The sequence below is a fragment of the Bufo bufo genome, chromosome 1, assembly GCF_905171765.1.
Source record: "Bufo bufo chromosome 1, aBufBuf1.1, whole genome shotgun sequence".
NCBI classification, from domain to species: Eukaryota; Metazoa; Chordata; class Amphibia; order Anura; family Bufonidae; genus Bufo; species Bufo bufo.
The window spans coordinates 623,951,782-623,965,996 of record NC_053389.1 but is presented as its reverse complement, the minus strand read 5'-3'; the positions used below and the strand labels follow the sequence as shown (position 1 = coordinate 623,965,996).

General features: G+C 46.4%; 1 protein-coding gene and 2 non-coding genes across 3 annotated transcripts in view; 1 reads left to right on the top strand and 2 right to left on the bottom strand.

Annotated features, from left to right (window-relative positions):
- Positions 1-7,184: 7,184 nt before the first annotated feature.
- TRNAI-AAU lies at positions 7,185-7,258 on the bottom strand. Its single transcript has one exon. It is a non-coding gene; the product is annotated as a tRNA-Ile (tRNA).
- A 245-nt stretch (positions 7,259-7,503) lies between these two features.
- Positions 7,504-7,575, bottom strand: TRNAD-GUC. Its single transcript has one exon. It is a non-coding gene; the product is annotated as a tRNA-Asp (tRNA).
- A 201-nt stretch (positions 7,576-7,776) lies between these two features.
- LOC120985707 (endonuclease 8-like 1) overlaps positions 7,777-14,215 on the top strand; it is a 91,336-nt gene continuing 84,897 nt past the window's right edge. The window contains exon 1 of the mRNA XM_040413806.1: positions 7,777-7,848. The gene's annotated coding sequence lies outside the window, so the exon portion shown is untranslated. The remainder of the gene's footprint in view (positions 7,849-14,215) is intronic.

The following is a 14,215-nucleotide window of genomic DNA, read 5'->3' as shown; positions in this document are numbered from 1 at the left end:
CTAGAAAACCCTGGTGGCCCAAAGATGCCCTAGACTTAATGACAGGGCAGAGACAACCCACTCCTTCCCTGGTGAAGGAACCAGCGTCTCACTGAGGCCTAGTAAACAACACTTAACTTCTAAGGATGATGGATAATCAGGACTTCAACTAGAACCACACTCCAGCTCTTCCAACACCAAATGAAGCTATCCAGAGCAAGGAGTGATGGGTGAAGTCAAACTAAATAGGGGGAGGTAAAGGTCACATGATCCACACCTGAACAGGAGGTGTGAACATACAAGCAACACACAGACAAAGTGAAACCAAAAGATGCTGTCAGATGACTAATGAGCAGATAATCTTTCAGACCTTCTCAAACCTGTCACCGGTGTGACAGGTTCTGCAGAAATTCCAATCCGAAAGGTGTGTCCTAATCCTGGTCGTCCCCTTTTGGCCCAGAAGGGGCTGGTTTGGTCTCGTAAAATCCCTCAGCCAGGAAGATCCAATCCTGTTCTTTCCGAGGAAAGATCTTCTAATGCAGGGTCCAATCTCTCATCCGAACCACAGTCTTCTCAAGCTGTCAGCCAAGTTACTGAGCAATCCATCCTCTTAGGTCTAGGTCTATCACAGAGGATTGTAAATACCCTTTTGCTCAGTAGAAATTCCAATACCTCTAAGGTTGGGAAAATAATTGCATCCTGGTGTGGTGCAATCTAACCCCAATATCCCTCTCATCCTGGAATTTCTCCAGGACAGTTTGGATATGGGTCTCTCCCTGAATACCCTTAAGGTACAGGTTTCCGCATTAGGTGCCCTATATAACACTAGTCTTTATGAGGTCTCCTGGGTTTCTAGGTTTTTAAAAGCGGCTGATAGATTGAAACGCAGAATTAAAAATATGGTCGCTCCATGGAACCTGAATACTGTTCTTACAAGTTTGTCAGATTCTCCATTTGAGCCTCTAGACTCCCTGACTTTTAAATGGCTTACTCTTAAGACCATTTTCTTAGTGGCAATATCCTCTGCGTGAAGAGTTTGTGAGCTTCAGGCTTTATCTATCCAAGAGCCCTTCCTTAGAGTGTTTGAAGACAAGCTCATATTCAAATTAGATCCCAATTTTCTCCCTAAGGTGGTTTTTACTTTCCACAGTTCTCAAGACATTGTCATTCCCGGTTTTGTGTCAACCCCAAAAACGAGCAGGAAACAAAATTTCATAATTTAGATGTTAGAAAAAGTGTACTTCATTATCTAGATGTCACCAGAGATTGGAGGATAGATAAAAACTTATTTATTCCGTTTTCCGACCCAAATAAGGGTAGAAAAGTGGCAAAAAGCTCTATGTGAAGAGGGAGCGCTTGTGACTTAGTAGCATTAAGCTTATAAAATGACAGGTCTCCAAAGTGGGATATTATATCCATAGCAGATTTGACAGATGTATGGGGGTTTGTCAGAGACAAGATAATGTCATCAGCATACAAGCTGATGGTATGTTCCATAGTTCCTATAGTCACTCCCATGATTTCCAGGCTTTGTCTAATTGCTTGGGCTAATGGCTCAATTGAGAGTATAAACATCAAAGGCAATAAAGGGCAACCCTGTCGGGTACCATTAGTGATGTCGAAGGGGTCTGAGAGAGCACCATTGACCCAAACCCTGGCACTAGGCTGGGTGTAAAGTGCAGTGATAGCCGACAGGATTGCCCCAGAGAAGCCCAGCTTTGACAGGACCGCAAATGTGAACGTCCAGTTAATATGGTCGAATGCCTTCGAGAATCCATCTGGGCCGGGGGCTTTGTTATGGGGTAATTTTTTGATAACTCCTAAAATTTCCTTCTCCGAGATGGGGGGGTTGAGATCTGCCCTCTGAGCGATGGTTAGGCAAGGGAGATTTAGGGAAAGAAGGAATTTGTCAATAGCCTCTGTTATCTGAGGGGAGGGATCTGTTAATGGAGAGATGTTATATAGAGATTCATAAAACCTTTTAAAGGAATTTGCTATTCCATAAGGTTCTGCGATTTTCCGTCCTGATTGTGGTGATGTAAGGAATGGAATTTTAGCTTTAAAAGCCCTTTCTTTTAATCTGTGAACTAGGAGTTTCCCTGTCTTGTTATCTTGGGAATAGTAGGATGCATTTAGGGTTTTTATACGTTTTTCATGTCTGTATAGCAGGCAGTCTTTTAGTTGAAGTCTCAAATCTTGCAATTGGTTTGCAGTATGGACTGAGGGGTTAGCCTTATTTTGTGACTCTAAGGACTGGAGCTGACTCTGTAAGTTGGAATTACGTTCTTCTCTTTCTTTTTTGGCTGTGGAGCCAATTTTGATAAATATTCCTCGCATGAATGCTTTGTGGGCATTCCATAAGGAAAAGAGATTCGATACAGAGCCCTCATTTATTTGAAGGAATTCCGTTAATTCCTCTGAGAGTGAGATCCTATATTTAGGGTGTTCCATTAGGTAAGTGTTGTTTCGCCACGGAGAGAAAGGGGGTCTGATGTCATTTTCGCTAATAGTTAAAGTGATTGGCGCATGATCGGACCATGTGATAAGTTCAACTGAGGAGTGGAGTGAGTTGTATTTCGGAAGAGGGATCTGTCAGTTAAAAAGAAATCTATTCTGGAATATGAATTATGAGCATTTGAGAAAAATGAATAATCTTTTTCTCTGTCGTGGTGGATCCTCCAGACATCGAATAGATCTTCTCTCAATAAAAGGGAAGCCATAGCAGGGGTGTGATCTCTGTGTTGAGTTGTAGAGTCTAAAAGAGGATCCAGCACGACATTGAACCCCCCCCCCCCTCCCCCCACAGAACCAGGCCGTGTTTTATTGCATTCACCTTATTCATTATTCTCCTAAAAAAGGAAATCTGATGTTTATTCAGAACATATAGAAATACTAGGGTGTATGTCACATTATTTATGGAGGCCACCAGGATAATATATCGGCCATTCTGATCTACAATGGATTTATTCAGCAGAAAATCTACCGAATCTTTTATTGCTACCATTACACCCCTCTTTTTCTTGGGGTAATGGGAGTGGAAAATATGGGGGAAATGGATATTCTTCAATCTATGAGCATCCTCTTTTTTTAAGTGTGTTTCAGTGGCACATAAAATATCGCACTTCAGGGCTCTCGCCTCCTTCCACAGCATGGATCTTTTAAATGGGCTGTTCAAGCCCTTAGTGTTAAGGGCAACTACTTTGAGAACCATTTATGAACTGACTCACGCTGTAAAAGCATAGAGTCTAGACTATTGTTAGATGGGTAATACAGTACGGAGAGATCATAATAGGCAGCATTCCCTAGGAGTATGAGTTTTGGAGACTTGGCAAGGTAGTTAATGGTGATAAATTCACTATTCAGGTGTACATAATGGGGAAGGAATTCAAAAGGGTTAAACAATACAACAAAACTATATAAAGAAGGGTTAACGGATCGGTATACCATGACGATAATCAGCCTATTGGGCGAATCTCTCGGCTCATGGCCGGGAAGAGGCCACATAGCACCTCCCTATCTACGATGGTAGAACCTCATGTCCACAAGTCAGTGAGTAGGCCTCCTTTTCTGGGACACTAGTTGCCATTCAGGAGACAAATGAGTGGGTGAGCTTGATCCTAGGTTAGTGCCCTCCATTGAGATGTTCCAGGAGTTTCTTTCCGGATTCCAATGAGGTTATCATGTGTAGGGTCCCCTGGTGGTGTATCAGAACTTTTGTTGGGAACCCCCACCTATATGGCACGTTATTTTGCCTCAGTGCAGTGGTGAATGCGCTTAATGACCGCCGTTGCTGGAGGGTGACAGCTGACAGGTCTGCAAACATTTTAATTTGGTGATATGGGGCATACTGAGTGTAATACTATATATTTGAGATGTTGCATACATATGACCCCCACACACCTGTAGTGGCAGCAGAAAGCAGTCCTCCTGAACTGCTGTCCATTACCTGACTGCTGGGACCCCCATCAATCACGAGACTTGGGGTTCCATGTCCCCAGTTTGAGTAAAGCTGCGGTTGATTCAAAGTCCATGGGACTGCTGGAGATAGTGTTCAGCTATTTCTGACGGTCCCATAGAGTTTGAATGGAGCGGAAGTGCACAGGCCAAACCACCGTTTTATTTAAAAGGAGGACACACAACCCCATTGTTGTGATCGTTGGGGGTCCCAGCAGTCAGCCCACCACTGATCAGACACTTATCACCTATCCTGTGGATAGGTTTCTCATTCAGGGACAACCCCTTTAAGATACCAAGGTCACTGGCCTTGCAACTTCCCCGATTTCTACTTTTCCGGTAGTAATAATGATATTGTCCTGGAATATAATGAAGGGTAATATGGCTGCCTGCAAAGACCACACTGCTGCTTGTAACACCTAGGTCACAGGGTTGATCCCTGAATGGGACACAATTCTGTCACGTTGGTTGCAATATGTAGGCATATATTTCCAGTCAGAAGGATGGACACCACATTGGGACCTGAGAGACCCCGTTAGAAAGAAATCATACAATGGATTCAGCTCTAAAAGCCCTCTAGAATGATTCACATGGGAATAATATGCTTGAAAGGGCAAAAAGAACCAGTTCTTCAGGATTTACATATAGGGTAGATCAAAAATATGAGATTGGCGGGGTCCATCTCGAGGGATGAAGAGGCTGTAGCGTTCTGTGAACACTTAGGCCACGTAACATCACGTTCATTGGTCACGTGGCCTAGGAGTAATTCAGCCCCATTCCAGTGACTAGGGCTGGGCTGTAATACCAAGCACTGCCACTATACAATGTACGGCGCTGTGCTTGGCATGCTGTGAGAGGCTGCAAAATCAAATTTTTAAAGGGTTTCTGTCACCCCATTAAACCGTTTTTTTTTTTTTTTTTCTTTACTAATATTCCCTATAGTGCGATCTCATGATACATAAGCAAATTAATCATTTTGGTTCAGTAGAATTTGCTAAAAATCGATTTTTAAAATATGCTAATTAACTTGCTACCAGCAAGTAGGGCGGCTACTTGCTGGTAGCAGCCGCATCCTCCGATGGTAATGACGCCCCCTCGGCATGCTGATTGACAGGGCCAGGGAAGGGAATCGTTCTCTGCTGGCGCTGTTAGAATTTGAAATCTCGCGCCTGCGCCGTACCTGTCTTCAATCGGCGCAGGCGCACTGAGAGGCGGCCGCTCGCTCGACCGCTCCATCCTCAATGCGCCTGCGTCGATGACGTCATCAAGTACACCCGGAAGAGATTTATTATTAATAATCGTTGGTGGTATAGTGTTAATAACTGTCATTTTTATAAAATTATTTATTCCCATTTCGTTGGTGGTTTTTGTGGCAGCATGCTTATTATGTACATACTTACCTGATTCGAGCATCCGCCTCCTTCCAGCGCTGCCGGCGTCTTCTCTTCCGGGTGTATGCGATGACGTCATCGACGCAGGCGCATTGAGGATGGAGCGGTTGAGCGAGCGGCCGCCTCTCAGTGCGCCTGCGCCGATTGAAGACAGGTACGGCGCAGGCGCGAGATTTCAAATTCTAACAGCGCCAGCAGAGAACGATTCCCTTCCCTTGCCCTGTCAATCAGCATGCCGAGGGGGCGTTATTACCATCGGAGGATGCGGCTGCTACCAGCAAGTAGCCGCCCTCGCACACTCAATTGACAGGGCCAGGCTGCAGGTATATCATTCCCCTGGCCCTGAATTCTCGTACTTGTGCTGTTCAATATATTGGCACATGTGCAGTGCAGCAGAGTCTCTGCCAGGTGTAAGCAAGTGTACTGTGCATGCGCCAATATGATATTGGATGGGGCATGTGTGAGAATACAGGGCTTGGTGAAATGATGTACCTAAAACCTGGCCCTGTCAATCAGTGATGCAAAAGGGGGGCTGGGCAGAGAGAGGAGCTTGAGTGCAACTAGAGCAATGGTGCCACCCTCGTTGCACTAAATGCCTCATTTGAATATTTCTTAAAAGTTCGCTTTCTCTGCAAGGGAGCCACAGATGTATAAAAGAAAGGCACCATTATAATCAGGGGAGCAAATCTATGTGGCACTGGACGTGCCCCTAAAGGGATGTCACCGCTGACACATGCCTTTTAGGCCTTGTTCACACCACTATAGTTTGGGTCCGTGTCCGATCTGCATTTTGTGTGGATCACACACGGACCCATTCATTTTTATGGGTCCGCAAATATTGCACACAGCACATTGATTATATCCATGTCTGCATCCGTGTGGCCGTTCCGCTAATTACAGAACATGTCCGTACATTTTGTGGACAAGAATAACCACAAAAAGAAAACTGATATGGTCATGTTTATATAGCCTTAAAGGGGTTATCTGACACCAACAAATGCCCCTCTGTTCGCCGGGCCCCTCACACTAATTCTACTTACCTGGCTCCCCACACTGACGCAGCGGCTTCTCCCCGTGTGTGTATGAAAACATCCGGTGTCGGGGGGGAGCAGCCAATGGCAGGCGGTGATGGGGGATGAGCCTCCCTAGTATTGATGGTGACGCTAAGGAGGCTCGTCCCCGTCACTGCCTGCCTTTGGCTGCTCCCCCCCCCCCCCCCCCCGACACCGGATGTTTTCATCTGCGCGCGGGAAGACCAGGAGCGGCGCGGGGAGCCAGGTAAGTAGAATTAGGGTCCATTCACATGTCCGCAGTGTTTTGCGGATCCGCAAAACACCGGGCCGGCACCCCAATAGAAATGCCTATTCTTGTCCGCAGCTGCGGACAAGAATAGGACATGTTCTATTTTTTTGTGGAGCCACGGACCGGATGTTCGGGGCCTTGGATCAGAAATGCGGCTGCGGACAGCACACTGTGAGCTGTCCGCATCTTTTCCATCCCCATTGAAAATAAATGGGTCCACAACTGTTCTGCAATTGTGTAATGGATGCGGACCCAAAGTGCGGACGTCTGAATGTGTGGGGGGCCCGGCATATGGGGGGGCATTTGTTAGTGTCAGATAACCTCTTTAAGGGCAGAACAATGATTAAAAATAGACTGTATTAGTTTGTAATCAACTCCTGTTCCCCAGCCCCCAATGGCACCTTAAACTGCTTGTCCTACTCCTGGTGAGTGGAGGAAAACGGAGTCATGTGAATATAATTTTTTTTAGCTGGTCCTAAGGGGATAAATAAAGTAAGCGTTGCCTCTGGACATGGAGTAGGCTCTGCAGGCCTCCAGCTTGTTTCACAGTAAAACATGTGGCCCGTACGGGGATCGAACCCGCGACCTTGGCGTTATTAGCACCACGCTCTAACCAACTGAGCTAACCGGCCATATATATTGCAGCCTGTTAGGGACATTTGTAAAACTACTAGGAATATCGGGCAATGTACTAAGGATCTTCCTGTTATCTGACACTTCTACAATGCTCCCCAGAATATAGTTTCTGCTGCATCTATAAAACGTGACAGTCAAACGATAAAAGATTTATAAGTTCTCATTATGAAGATTATATAAAAAAAAGTCATATTTTTTATTTTATAAAATCCACTTTTTTTTTTTTAAGAAAACATGTAGCCTCCCCGTCGGGGAATCGAACCCCGGTCTCCCGCGTGACAGGCGGGGATACTTACCACTATACTAACGAGGAGCTGCTATACATTGGAAGTGTTTACAGCGCTTCTCCTATGTACTGCTATGTGGTCCAGTGGTACCAGATCAATATGGAAAGGAATGTGCGCGAAATCCCAGCATCTGTTACACACAGCGCACGCAGCCCCCAGCTATAAACTTCTAGTTCCAACTTGCTCAGCGATTTAGGCCACGCCTCCTCAACTTAATTAACCAATGAGCGGTGAGTAGGGCGTCACCGGGTGAAGTGTTGTGAAAGAAGATATCAGGGAGCTCAGTGATAACCGCTCAGGTTGGTGAGGTACCCGGCCGGGTAACTACCAGGTATGATGAGGGTGTGCCATGCTGGGTGCAGGGCGTATATAGCCGCATGGCACTGAGCGGCGGTACCGCATCGTGCTGCTTACATAACCTGCGCTAGGGGGCATGACTCCCATCAATATGCACGGTTCATGCAGGGACATGTCTGTGGTGCTGAATGTCTGCTGCGGGGCTCTTTAGTGTCCTGGCTGGTTTATAAACTATTACATGGACGGCACTGTGTTAGTCTCTGTTCACACTGGCAGTGTGGTCCTGTCAGGTTTTCCTTGTAGTCTGCTTCTTTGGAGACAACAGCAAATCTTTTAGGGATCAGATGCAATTTCACATTTTTTTTGCTGCAACAAAATCCACAACTGCTGTATGGCATATAATATGAGATATAGGTGGGCTTGGCAAGGCTTGCTGCCACCCATGGATGCCCCTGCTTGTCCCCGCTGCAGGATAACAGTGGGCAGTATGAGGCTGAGTGCGGCTGGGCCCTGGTGCAGTACGTCCGGGGCCGGACCAGTGTGAACAGCTGATGATCAGAGGTTCTGAGTAGAGATGAGCGAATTAAAAAAAAATTCGACTCGCCGGTTCGCCAAATTTTTGGGGAAAATTTTTGTTCAATCCCAATAAATGTGCAGCAAATTACAGTAAAAAAACGTCTATTTCCTGGCAGCAGAGAGCCTTTATAGGGGTGTAGAACACTGTGCCTTGCAGTAAGGCTACTTTCACACTAGCGGCAGGACGGATCCGACAGGCTGTTCACCCTTTCGGATCCGTCCTGCCGCTATTTCACCGGACCGCCGCTCCGTCCCCATTGACTATAATGGGGACGGGGGCAGAGCTCCGGCGCAGCACGGCAGTGCACGGTGAGAGGCCGTCGGACTAAAAGTTCTGCATGTCCGACTTTTTAGTCCGGCGGCTTCTCGCCGTGCTGCGCCGGAGCTCTGCCACTGTCCCCATTATAGTCAATGGGGACAGAGCGGCGGTCTGGCGAAATAGTGGCAGGACGGATCCGACAGGGTGAACAGCCCGTCGGATCCGTCCTGCCGCTAGTGTGAAAGTAGCCTAGCACGCAAAGGGAGTCTGCAATGGTAGTGAAACAATACTGTTAGGCCTCTTTCACACGGGCGTTGCGGGAAAAGGTGCGGGTGCGTTGTGGGAACATGCACATTTTTTCCGCGCCAGTGCAAAACATTGTAATGCGTTTTGCACTCGCGTGAGAAAAATCGGCATGTTTGGTACCCAAACCCGAACTTCTTCACAGAAGTTCGGGCTTAGGATCGGTGTTCTGTAGATTGTATTATTTTCCCTTATAACATGGTTATAAGGGAAAATAATAGCATTCTGAATACAGAATGCTAAGTCAAATAGCGCTGGAGGGGTTAATTTTTTTTATTTAACTCACCTTAATCCACTTGATCGCGCAGCCGACATCTCTTCTGACTTCTTTCTTTGCTGTGTGCAGGAAAAGGACCTGTGGTGATGTCACTCTGGTCATCACATGGTCCGTCACATGATCTTTTACCATGGTGACGGACCATGTGATGACTGGAGTGACGTCACCACAGGTCCTTTTCCTGCACACAGCAAAGAAATAAGTCAGAAGAGATGCCGGCTGCGCGATCAAGTGGATTAAGGTGAGTTACATTTTTTTATTTTTTTTTAACCCCTCCAGCGCTATTTTACTTAGCATTCTGTATTCAGAATGCTAATATTTTCCCTTATAATAAAGATCGGGTCCCCATCCCGATTGTCTCCTAGCAACCGTGCGTGAAAATCGCACCGCATCCGCACTTGCTTGCGGATGCTTGCGATTTTCACGCAGCCCCATTCACTTCTATGGGGCCTGCGTTGCGTGAAAAACGCACAAAATTGAGCATGCTGCGATTTTCACGCAACGCACAAGTGATGCGTGAAAATCACTGCTCATGTGAACAGCCCTATAGAAATGAATGGGTCCTGATTCAGTGCGGGTGCAATGCGTTCAACTCGCGCATTGCACCCGTGCGGAATACTCGCCCGTGTGAAAGGGGCCTTAGTCAGTATGACATGCAGATGACATCACTCTTAGAATCACTGCACACTTCACTTATTTGGGCAGTCACAGGGCCAAAACTGACCAACTCAAGTGTGAACTCAGCCTTACAGGTCGATGTTAGCGCCAAGAATAAGCGCACTCCTTTTACACCGTCATCAGCTGACTCCACATAGATGTCTACAGAACCTATACTATTAGGCCTGTTTCACAAGGGCGTCGCGTGTGAGGGCCGGATAGGATGCGGGTGCATCACGGAAAAATGCGTGATTTTTCATCGCGAGTGCAAAGCGTTTTAATGCGTTTTGCACGCGCGTGAGAAAAATCAGCATTTTTGGTACCCAGACCCGAACCCGGACTTCTTCACAGAAGTTCGGGTTTGGGTTAGGCTACTTTCACACTAGCGGCAGGACGGATCCGACAGGCTGTTCACCCTGTCGGATCCGTCCTGCCACTATTTCGCCATGCCGCCGGACTGACGCTCCGCCCCATTGACTATAATGGGGAGGGGGCGGAGCTCCGGGGGAGGTTCGGCGCAGCACGGCAGTGCACGGCGAGAGGCCGCCGGACTAAAAAGTCGGACATGCAGTACTTTTAGTCCAGTGGCCTCTCGCCGTGCACTGCCGTGCTGCGCCGGAGCTCCGCCCCCTCCCCATTATAGTCAATGGGGCGGAGCGTCAGTCCGGCGGCATGGCGAAATAGCAGCAGGACGGATCCGACAGGGTGAACAGCCTGTCAGATCCGTCCTGCAGCTAGTGTGACAGTACCCTTAGGTGTTGTGTAGATTTTATTATTTTCCCTTACGACATGGTTATAAGGGAAAATAATAGCATTCTTAATACAGAATGCTTAGTAAAATGTCCATTGAGGGGTTAAAAATAAACAAATTTAACTCACCTCATCCACTTGAGCGCGTAGCGGATCGCCTCTTCTTTCCTCTTTCTTCAGGACCTGGATAAAGGACCTTTGAGGACGTCACTGACCATGTGACGGACCTTGTGATGAGCGCAGTGACGTCATCAAAGGTCCTTTACCTAGGTCCTGAAGAAAGAAGAGGAGATCTGCTACGCGACCAAGTGGATGGGGTGAGTTCAATTTGTTTATTATTTTTAACCCCTCAATGGACATTTTACTAAGCATTCTGTATTAAGAATGCTATTATTTTCCCTTATAACCATGTTATAAGGGCAAATAATAAAGATCGGGTCCCCATCCTGATCGTCTCCTTAGCAACCATGCATGAAAATCAGCTCAAGGTGAGGCACCTGATTCCTGTCCTCCAGGGAGGTTGTTTGTTCCTTCTGGGCTTCGGCACAAGGAACATCATGATACTGTCCTTTTGGGACACCCTGGGAGCAGATCCACTGTGGATCTTATTTCCCAGAGATTCTGCTGGCCAGGTTTACGTAAAGGTGTGGAGGGTTATGTGGCAGCCTGTGAGACCTGTGCACGTGCCAAGGTGACTCATACTCTGCCTTCGGGATCTCTTCTTCCTTTGTCCATCCCGTCACGGGACGCATTTGTCCATAGACTTTATCACTGATTTGCCTTGTTCCTCTGGGAAGACGGTGATTTTGGTGGCGGTGGACCTCTTCAGTAAGATGACACACTTTATACCATTATCAGGTTTGCCCAATGCCAAAACTCTCGCTCAAGTGTTTATTGATAACATCGTGAAATTGTACGGCATTCCCTCTGATGTGGTGTGTGATAGGGGAATGAAATTTGTTTGCAGGTTCTGGAGGGCATTCTGTATTCGTCTGAGAGTTCAGTTGCCCCTCTCTTCGGCTTTCCACCCTCAGTCGAACGGACAAACTGAGCGCACTAACCAGAATCTGGAAAGTTATTTGAGGTGTTTAGTCTCCGAGAATCAGGAAGAGTGGTCTTCGTTTTTGTCTTTGGCTGAGTTTGCCTTAATTAACCGTAGACTGGAGTCCACTGATAAGTCACCATTTTTTGTGCATATAGGTTTCACCTGTGTCCTCTGGTATACCTGAAGAGGAAAGATTCTCTTCCACATTGTCATCTATCTGGCGGAAGATTCAAATCAATTTGAAAAAAATGAAAGCTATAAACGTATAGCTGACAAGAGACGTATGGCTGGTCCGGACCTGTGTGTGGGTGATTTGGTGTGGTTGTCCACTAAGAACATTAAGTTGAAGGTTCACACTCCAAATAGAATTATGAGCGGCACACTCCACGTCTCTCCTTTAACCCGAAATTGCAGATCCCACACGGTTCTCCTCTGATACCACGATCTCAGCCGTGGACGAGCCCAAACAACAATTAGTCCAGGACAATATTCTTCTTTGTAGAAAGAAAGCGGGCGGCACTCACCATCGTGAAGATATAAGATATTCCTTTATTGCTGCATCAAGCAAAACACAGGCGGCACCGGAGCTAGGAGTCACTTCCCTGCAGGGAAGTGACTCCTAGCTCCGGTGCCGCCTGTGTTTTGCTTGATGCAGCAATAAAGCAATATCTTATATCTTCACGATGGTGAGTGCCGCCCGCTTTCTTTCTACAAAGAAGAATATTAAGTTAAAGGTTCCCTCTTGAAAGTTGGGCCCAAGATTTATTGGTCCTTACAAGATCTCTGCTATTATTAATCCGGTTGCGTTTCGTCTCGAACTTCCACAGGCTTGAAAGATCCATAATGTGTTTCACAGGTCTTTGTTGAAAAACTATGTGGAACCTGCTGAACCATCTCCCATGCCACCTCCACCTCCTATTGTCTTGGTAGATGGTAACCTGGAGTTTCAGATGTCCAGAATAATTAACTTGCGTATTCTTCGTGGTTCCCTTCAGTACCTCGTACATTGGAAGGGTTACGGGCCAGAAGAAAGAATGTGGGTTCCGGCGACTGATGTCAGTGCTAGTTGCCTTCTGAAGGCTTTTCACAGGGCGCACCCAGATAAGGTCGGTCCTGGGTGCCTGGAGGTCACCCGTAGAAGAGGGGGGTACTGTCACTGCCTGCCCTGTAAGAGTTCTGAGAAGATCGCATAGACTTGCAGCACGTGAGTCTATGTGAAAGGTCTTTCTATGTTTCCTTTCTGTTTGTTGTTGTGGGCTGGAACCCACCTTTCCACAGGTTCTCCTTGTTTGCTGTTTAACCCATTAAGGACTTAGGATGTACTGGTACGCCCTATTTCCCAGTACGTCCTAACTTTAAATCGCGATTGCGGCGCAGCGGGGGGTTAATCGCAACAGGATGTCTGCTGAAATCATTCAGCGGGCATCCTGTCACAACGCTGGGGGGGGGGGGGGTGTCCGTGCCGGCGATCGCCGCAAACCGCACGTCATTTCAGACCTGAGGTTTGCGGCTTTACCTGCGGTTGCAGCGGCAGTGCCATCGGGTCCCCATGCGGCTGTAGGGGGGGCCCGATGGCATGGAAGGCAGCGCGATGTCTAAGGATGGCATCGCGCTGCCTTCCGGTGACGAGCCTGTGAGATCCAGCCCCCTGGATCTCACAGGCCGGAAGCTGTATGAGTAATACACACAGTATTACTCATACAGCCAATGCATTCCAATACAGAAGTATTGGAATGCATTGTAAATGGGATTAGACCCCCAAAAGTTAGTCCCAAAGTAGAACAAAAAATTAAGTAAAAAAAAAGTTTAAAAAATAAAGTTTTCCCCCCAAAAAATTTAAAGTTTTAAGTAAAAATAAACAAAAACTTCATTTTCGCCAAATAAAGTAAAAAAAAAAAACAGGGGAAAAAAAAGTATACATATTAAGTATCGCCGCGTCCGTATCGACTGACTCTATAAAAATATCACATGACCTAACCCCTCAGATAAACACCGTAAAAAATAAAAAATAAAAACTGTGCTAAATAAACCATTTTTTGTCACCTTACATCACAAAAAGTGTAATAGCAAGCGATCAAAAAGTCATATGCACCCCAAAATCAAACCGTCATCTCATCCCGCAAAAAATGAGACCCTACTTAAGATAATCGCCCAAAAACTGAAAAAAATATGGCTCTCAGAATATGAAGACACTAAAACATGATTTTTTTTTTGTTTCAAAAATGATATTATTGTGTAAAACTTACATAAATAAAAAAAAAGTATACATATTAGGTATCGCCGTGTCCGTATCGACAGGCTCTATAAAAATATCACATGACCTAACCCCTCAGATGAACATCGTAAAAAATAAAAACTGTGCTAAATCATTTTTTGTCACCTTACATCACAAAAAGTGTAATAGCAAGCGATCAAAAAGTCACACGCACCCCAAAATAGTGCCAATAAAACAGTCATCTCATCCCGCAAAAATCATACCCTACCCAAGGTAATCGCCCAAAA